This window comes from Arachis ipaensis, chromosome B1 (genome assembly GCF_059453495.1).
Source record: "Arachis ipaensis isolate K30076 ecotype BB chromosome B1, ASM5945349v1, whole genome shotgun sequence".
Taxonomy (NCBI): Eukaryota; Viridiplantae; Streptophyta; class Magnoliopsida; order Fabales; family Fabaceae; genus Arachis; species Arachis ipaensis.
This window is the reverse complement of record NC_142436.1, coordinates 60,900,449-60,908,201: the sequence shown is the minus strand read 5'-3', so window position 1 is coordinate 60,908,201 and position 7,753 is coordinate 60,900,449.

Sequence of the window (7,753 nt, the reverse complement as noted above, 5' to 3'; positions counted from 1 at the left end):
TCTAAAAATTTTTCTACCATGTCAGAGAATATAGAAAGCATCCACCTTTGAAAAGTTACAGGGGCATTACACAAACCAAAGGGCATCCTTTTGTAAGCAAAAATTCCAAATGGACAGGTGAAGGAAGTCTTTTCTTGATCGTTGGGATCCACCACTATTTGATTGTACCCAGAATATCCATCAAGGAAGCAATAATAAGCATGGCCAGCCAATCTCTCCAGTATTTGATCAATGAAAGGGAGAGGAAAGTGATCTTTCCTTGTAGCATCATTCAGTCTTCTATAATCTATGCACATCCTCCACCCAGTCACTGTCCTGGTGGGGATCAACTCATTCTTCTCATTGATGATTACTATCATTCCTTCTTTCTTTGGTACAACTTGAACCGGACTCACCCATGAGCTATCAGAGATTGGAAAGATTATCCCAGCATTCCATAACTTCATGACTTCTTTTTGAACCACCTCTTTCATAGCTAGGTTGAGCCTTCTTTGGGGTTGAACTACAGGCCTTGAATCTTCCTCCAATAGAATTTTGTGCATACAGATGGCAGGGCTTATGCCCTTGATATCATCAATCGTCCATCCCAAGGCTGTCTTGTGAGCCTTTAACGCTTCAATGAGCTTTGTTTTTTCTTCTATTTTTAGAGAGGAGTTTATGATTACTGGTAAGGCATCTGCTTCCCCAAGAAACACATACTTGAGATGAGGGGGAAGGGACTTTAACTCTTATTTTGGCTTCTCTTCTGCCTTGCTTTCAAAGGAGATCTCCACCACTTCCTTTTCTATAAGTTCTTGTTCCTCTTCTTTCTCAATGGAACTTGAAGCTTCTTCTTTTTCCATTGTCTCTTGATCTCCTTCCCCTTCTTCTTCCTGTTGCTCATGATAATTGGTTTCCAATATTTCTTCAACCAAACTTTCTATCATATCCACTTTCATGTAGTTCTCTTGCTCAAGGGGATGTTGCATTGATTTGAAAATATTGATGACCATTTGCTCATTGTGCACCCTGAAGATCATTTTTCCCTTTTCTACATCAATAATAGCTCTTGCTGTGGCTAGGAATGGTCTTCCCAAGATAATTGAGTTGTTTCCCTCCTCCTCTATGTCCAAGATCACAAAGTCTGCAGGGAAGATAAATTCTCCAACCTTCACTAAGAGATTTTCCACAACTCCATTGGGTGTCTTGATTGATCTGTCGGCCATCACCAGTGACATCCTAGTAGGTTTGATTTCTTCTATGGCAAGCTTTCTCATCATTGAGAGGGGCATCAAGTTGATACTAGCACCTAGATCGCAGAGAGCTTTCTCTAATGTCATCTTACCTATGGTGCACGAAACCACAAAGCTCCCTGGATCTTTAAGCTTTGGTGGAATACCCATTTGGATCACAGCACTGCATTCTTCAGTGAGCATAATGGTTTCCTTCTCATGCCAGCTTCTCTTTTTGTTAATGAGCTCCATCAGGAACTTTGCATATAGAGGCATCTGCTCTAATGCTTCAGCAAGTGGGATATTAATCTCCAGCTTCTTGAAGACCTCAAGGAACTTGGGGAATTGTTGATCATTGAGTTCTTTTTGTAGCCTTTGAGGATATGGTAAAGGAGGTGTGTAAGTCTTCACTTCCTTCCTCTGTTCTTGTGATGATTCCTCCATGACTTGTTTCCCTTTCCTTGAAGCTTGGAGCTGCTCATCTTTCTCTTTAAGCTCCTTTTGTTCTTGCTCGTCTTCTTTCTTGTTGCTGGCTTCATATTTCTTGCTGCTAGCCTTGTCATTGTCCATAGGATTCTTGTTAACTTCTTTGTCATTCACCAAGGTTCATCTAGTCCTTAATTGAATAGCTTTGCATTCTTCCTTGGGATTTGAAATGGTATCACTTGGGAGTGAGCTTGTTGGCCTTTCAATCACTGCTTGCTTGGACAGTTACCCAATCTGCCTTTCTAAGTTTCTCTTTGAGGCTTCATGATTCTTGCTGGTCATCTCCTGATGCTTCATCATTTTTTCCATCAGTATCTCTAAGTTTGAGATCCTATGAGCATCTTGTGGTATTTGTGGCTGGTTGTGGGGTGTAGATGTTGGATGATAGCTTTTTTGGTTAGTGGATGGGTTATTGGGTGGATAGTAGCTGGAATTTGGGTAGTTGTTTTTGGGGTTTTCTATATAGATTATGGTTAGTGTTTTGCTGATTGTGGTTTGTATTTCTTGAGTTATTTTAGTTTGAATTTTTTTGCCAAGGCTGCTGGTTTTGATTGTGGTTATCTCCTCATCTTAGATTTGGATGGTTCTTCCAAGAGGGATTGTATGTGTCTCCATGGAATTCATTCTGGCTGGATCCTTGGTTGTGCATGTAGTTCACTTATTCCTACTGCTGATCTTCACAATTTTCCTCATTTTGTCCCCACCCAGTTGGTGGTTGATTGGTGACATTCACTGATGCAACTTGTAAACTATCAATCCTCTTAGCCATCTACTTAAATTATTGCTGGATTTGCTGCTGCATCACCTTGTTTTGAGCTAGAATAGTGTCCACTCCTTTCAACTCCAGTACTCCCTTTCTTTGAGCTGGTTGGCGTTGTCTTTGATGAGAAAAAAAGTATTGATTATTTGCCACCATATCTATGAGGTTTTGGGCTTTCTCTGTTGTCTTCATTAATTGCAATGAGCCTCCTACTGAATGATCTAGTACTTCCTGAGCTTTCAGAGTCAACCCTTTATAGAAATTCTGAAGTATGTCCCATTCATTAAATATTTCAGGGAGACATTTTCTAATTAAGGCCTTGTATCTCTCCCATGCCTCATAGAGAGATTCTGCATCCATCTGTGTGAAGGTTTGTACCTCTGTCTTCAATCTGATAATCCTCTGAGGTGGGTAGATGGTGCACGAAATTGTGATCATCAACAATGGCGCCAAAGGACTTGGAGCTCTTAAACGTGAAGCACACTTTGTCACAATTCTGCACAACTAACCAGCAAGTGCACTGGGTCGTCCAAGTAATAAACCTTACGTGAGTAAGGGTCCATCCCACGGAGACTGTCGGCTTGAAGCAAGCTATGGTCACCTTGTAAATCTCAGTCAGGCTTAATTCAGATGGTGATGGAGAATTGATAATTAAAAGATAAATAAAACATAAAGATAGAGATACTTATGTAATTCTTTGGTTGGAATTTCAGATAAGCGTATGAAGATGCTTTGTTCCTCCTGAACCTCTGCTTTCCTATTGCCTTCTTCCAATCATTCATACTACTTTTCATGGCAAGATTTATGTTGGGCATCACTGTTGTCGATGGCTACTTCCCGTCCTCTCAGTGAAAACGTTCCAAATGCGCTGTCACCGCACAGCTAATCATCTGTCGGTTCTTGATCATGTTGGAATAGGATCCATTGATCCTTTTGCATCTGTCACACGCCCAACAATCGCGAGTTTGAAGTTCATCACAGCCATCCCTTCCTAGATCCTACTCAGAATACCACAAATAAGGTTTTAGATGTTCCGGATCTCAGAAATGGCCGCCAATAATTCTAGCCTATACAACGAAGGTTCCAATCTTAGATTAGAAACCCAAGACATACACATTCAAGCTTGTTTGCATGTAGAACGGAAGTGGTTGTCAGTCACGTGTTCATAGGTGAGAATGGTGATGAGTGTCACATAATCATCACATTCATCATGTTCTTGGGTGCAAATGAATATCTTGGAGAAGAAATAGACTTTAGTTGAATAGAAAAACAATAGTACTTGTATTAATTCATGAAGAACAGCAGAGCTCCACACCTTAATCTATGGTGTGTAGAAACTCCACCGTTGAAAATACATAAGAACAAGGTCAAGGCATGGCCGAATGGCCAGCCTCCAAACCTGTCTAAGATAGCATAAGACTTATCAAAGATCTCAAATACAATAGCAAAAGGTCCTATTTATAGAAAACTAGTAGCCTAGGGTTACAGAAATGAGTAATTAATGCAGAAATCTTCTTCTGGGCCCACTTGGTGTGTGCTTGGGCTGAGCATTGAAGCTTCCATGTGTAGAGACTTTTCTTGGAGATAAACGCCAGCTTTTGTGCCAGTTTGGGCGTTTAACTCCAACTTTTGTGCCAGTTTTGGAGTTAAACGCCAGAATTCTTGAGCTGACTTGGAACGCCTGTTTGGGCCATCAAATCTTGGACAAAGTATGGATTATTATATATTGCTGGAAAGCCCAGGATGTCTACTTTCGAACGCAATTGAGAGTGCACCAATGGGGCTTCTGTAGCTCTTGAAAATCCACTTTGAGTATAGGGAGGTCAGAATCTAACAGCATCTGCAGTCCTTTTTCAGCCTCTGAATCTGATTTTTGCTCAGATCCCTCAATTTCAGCCAGAAAATACCTAAAATCACAGAAAAACACACAAACTCATAGTAAAGTCCAGAAGAGTGATTTTTATTTAAAAACTAATAAAAACATAATAAAAACTAACTAAAATATACTAAAAACATACTAAAAACAATGTCAAAAAGCATATAAATTATCCGCTCATCACAACACCAAACTTAAATTGTTGCTTGTCCCCAAGCAACTGAAAATCAAATAGGATAAAAAGAAGAGAATATACAAAGAATTCTAAAAACATCTATGAAGATCAGTATTAATTAGATGAGTGGGGCTTTTAGCTTTTTGCTTCTGAACAGTTTTGGCATCTCACTTTATCCTTTGAAGTTCAGAATGATCGGCTTCTATAGGAACTCAGAATCCAGATAGTGTTATTGATTCTCCTAGTTAAGTATGTTGATTCTTGAACACAGCTACTTTATGAGTCTTGGCCGTGACCCTAAGCATTTTGTTTTCCAGTATTACCACCGGATACATAAATGCCACAAACACATACCTGGGTGAACCTTTTTAGATTGTGACTTAGCTTTGCTAGAGTCCCCAATTAGAGGTGTCCAGAGCTCTTAAGCACACTCTTTTTGCTTTTGGACCATGACTTTAACCGCTCAGTCTCAAGTTTTCACTTGACACCTTCACGCCACAAGCACATGGTTAGGGACAGCTTGGTTTAGCCGCTTAGGCCAGGATTTTATTCCTGTGGGCCCTCCTATCCACTGATGCTCAAAGCCTTGGATCTCTTTTTATCACCCTTGCCTTTTGGTTTAAAGGGGTATTGGCTTTTTCTGCTTGCTTTTTCTTTTTCTTTCTCTTTTTTCTTTTTTTTTTCTGCAAGATTTTCACTGCTTTTTCTTGCTTCAAGAATCAATTTTATGATTTTTCAGATCATCAGATAACATTTCTCCTTTTCCCATCATTCTTTCAAAGCCAACAATTTTAACATTCTTTAAACAACAAATTCAAAAATATGCACTACTGTTCAAGCATTCGTTCAGAAAAACAATAGTATTGCCACCACATCAAAATAACTAAACTGTTTTAAAATTTGAAATTCATGCACTTCTTTTTCTTTTTCAATTAAAAACATTTTTCATTTAACAAAGGTGATGGATTCATTTTCATAACTTTGAGGCATAGACACTTAGACACTAATGATCATGTAATAAAGGCACAAATATAAATAAACATAAAGCACAATTTTCAAAAAACAGAAAATAAAGAACAAGGAAATTAAAGAACGGGTCCACCTTAGTGATGGTGGCTTGTTCTTCCTCTTGAAGATCTTATAGAGTGCTTGAGCTCCTCAATGTCTCTCCCTTGCCTTTGTTGTTCCTCTCTCATGGTTCTTTGGTCTTCCCTAATTTCATGGAGGAGGATGGAATGCTCTTGGTGCTCCACCCTTAGTTGTCCCATGATGGAACTTAATTCTTTTAGGGAGGTGTTGATTTGCTCCCAATAGTTTTGTGGAGGAAAATGCATCCCTTGAGGTATCTCAGGGATTTCATGATGAGGAGTTTCCTCATGCTCTTGGTGAGGTTCTCTCACTTGCTCCATCCTTTTTTTAGTGATGGGCTTGTCCTAATCAATGAGGATGTCTTCCTCTATGTCAATTCATGCTGAATTGCAGAGGTGACAAATGAGATGAGGGAAGGCTAACCTTGCCATAGTAGAGGACTTGTCCGCCACCTTGTAGAGTTCTTGGGATATAATCTCATGAACTTCAACTTCCTCTCTAATCATGATGCTATGAATCATGATAGCCCGGTCTATAGTAACTTCAGACCGGTTGCTAGTTGGAATGACTGAGCATTGAATGAACTCCAACCATCCCGCAGCCACGGGCTTGAGGTCATGCCTTCTTAGTTGAACCAGCTTCCCTCTTGAATCTCTCTTCCATTGAGCGCCTTCTTCACATATGTCCATGAGAACTTCGTCCAACCTTTAATCAAAGTTGACCCTTCTAGTGTATGGGTGTGCATCTCCTTGTATCATGGGCAAGTTGAACGCCAACCTTACATTTTCCGGACTAAAATCTAAGTATTTCCCTTGGACCATTGTAAGCCAATTCTTAGGATCCGGGTTCACACTTTGATCATGGTTCTTGGTGATCCATGCATTGGCATAGAACTCTTGAACCATTAAGATTCCAACTTGTTGAATGGGGTTGGTGAGAACTTCCCAACCTCTTCTTCGGATCTCATGTTGGATCTCCGGATATTCGCCCTTTTTTAGCTTAAAAGGGACCTCGAGGATCACCTTCTTCTTGGCCACAACTTCATAGAAGTGGTCTTGATGCACCTTTGAGAATAATCTCTCCATCTCCCATGACTCAAAGGTGGAAGCTTTTGCCTTCCCTTTCTTCTTTCTAGAGGTTTCTCTAACCCTTGGTGCCATAAATGGTTATGGAAAAACAAAAAGCTTTAGCTTTTACCACACCAAACTTAGAAGGTTGCTCGTCCCCGAGCAAAAGAAGAAAGAAGAGAGTAGAAGAAGAAGAAATAAAGGAGATGGAGGGGGCTTTGTGTTTCGGCCAAGGGGGAGAAGTAGTGTTTAGGTTGTGTGAAAATGAAGGAGTGAAGATGGGTTTATATAGGAGTGGAGAGGGGGCTATGGTTCGGCCATTATGGGTGGGTTTGGGTGGTGAAGAGAATAGTAGGATTTGATAGGTGAGGTAGTGGGGTTTTATGAAGGATGGATATGAGTGGTGAAGAGAATGGTAGGATTTGATAGGTGAGGGGTGTTTGGGGAAGAGGTATTGAGGTGATTAGTGAATGGGTGAAGAAGAGAGAGAGAGGTGGGGTTGGTGGGAATCCTGTGGGGTCCACGGATCCTGAGGTGTCAAGGATTTCTCATCCCTGTACCATGTGGCATGCAAAACGCCCCTTGCTGCCAATCCTGGCGTTAAACGCCAGGCTGCTGCCCATTTTTGGCGTTTAACGCCAGCTTCTTGCCCATTCCTGGCGTTAAACGCCAGTCTGGTGCCCATTTCTGGCGTTAAACACCCAGAATGGTGCCAGACTGGGCGTTTAACGCCCATTCTGCTACCCTTACTGGCGTTTAAATGCCAGTAAGTTTCTCCTCCAGGGTGTTTTGTTTTTCATTCTGTTTTTCCTTTTGTTTTTGCTTTTTCAATTGTTTTTGTGACTTCACATGATCATCAACCTATAGAAAACATAAAATAACAAAAGAAAACAGAAATTTAACATAGATAATTAAAGATTGGGTTGCCTCCCAACAAGCGCTTCTTTAATGTCAATAGCTTGACAGTTGGCTCTCATGGAGCCTCACAGATGTTCAGAGCAATGTTGGAACCTCCCAACACCAAACTTAGAGTTTGAATGTGGGGGTTCAACACCAAACTTAAAGTTTGGTTGTGGCCTCCCAACACCA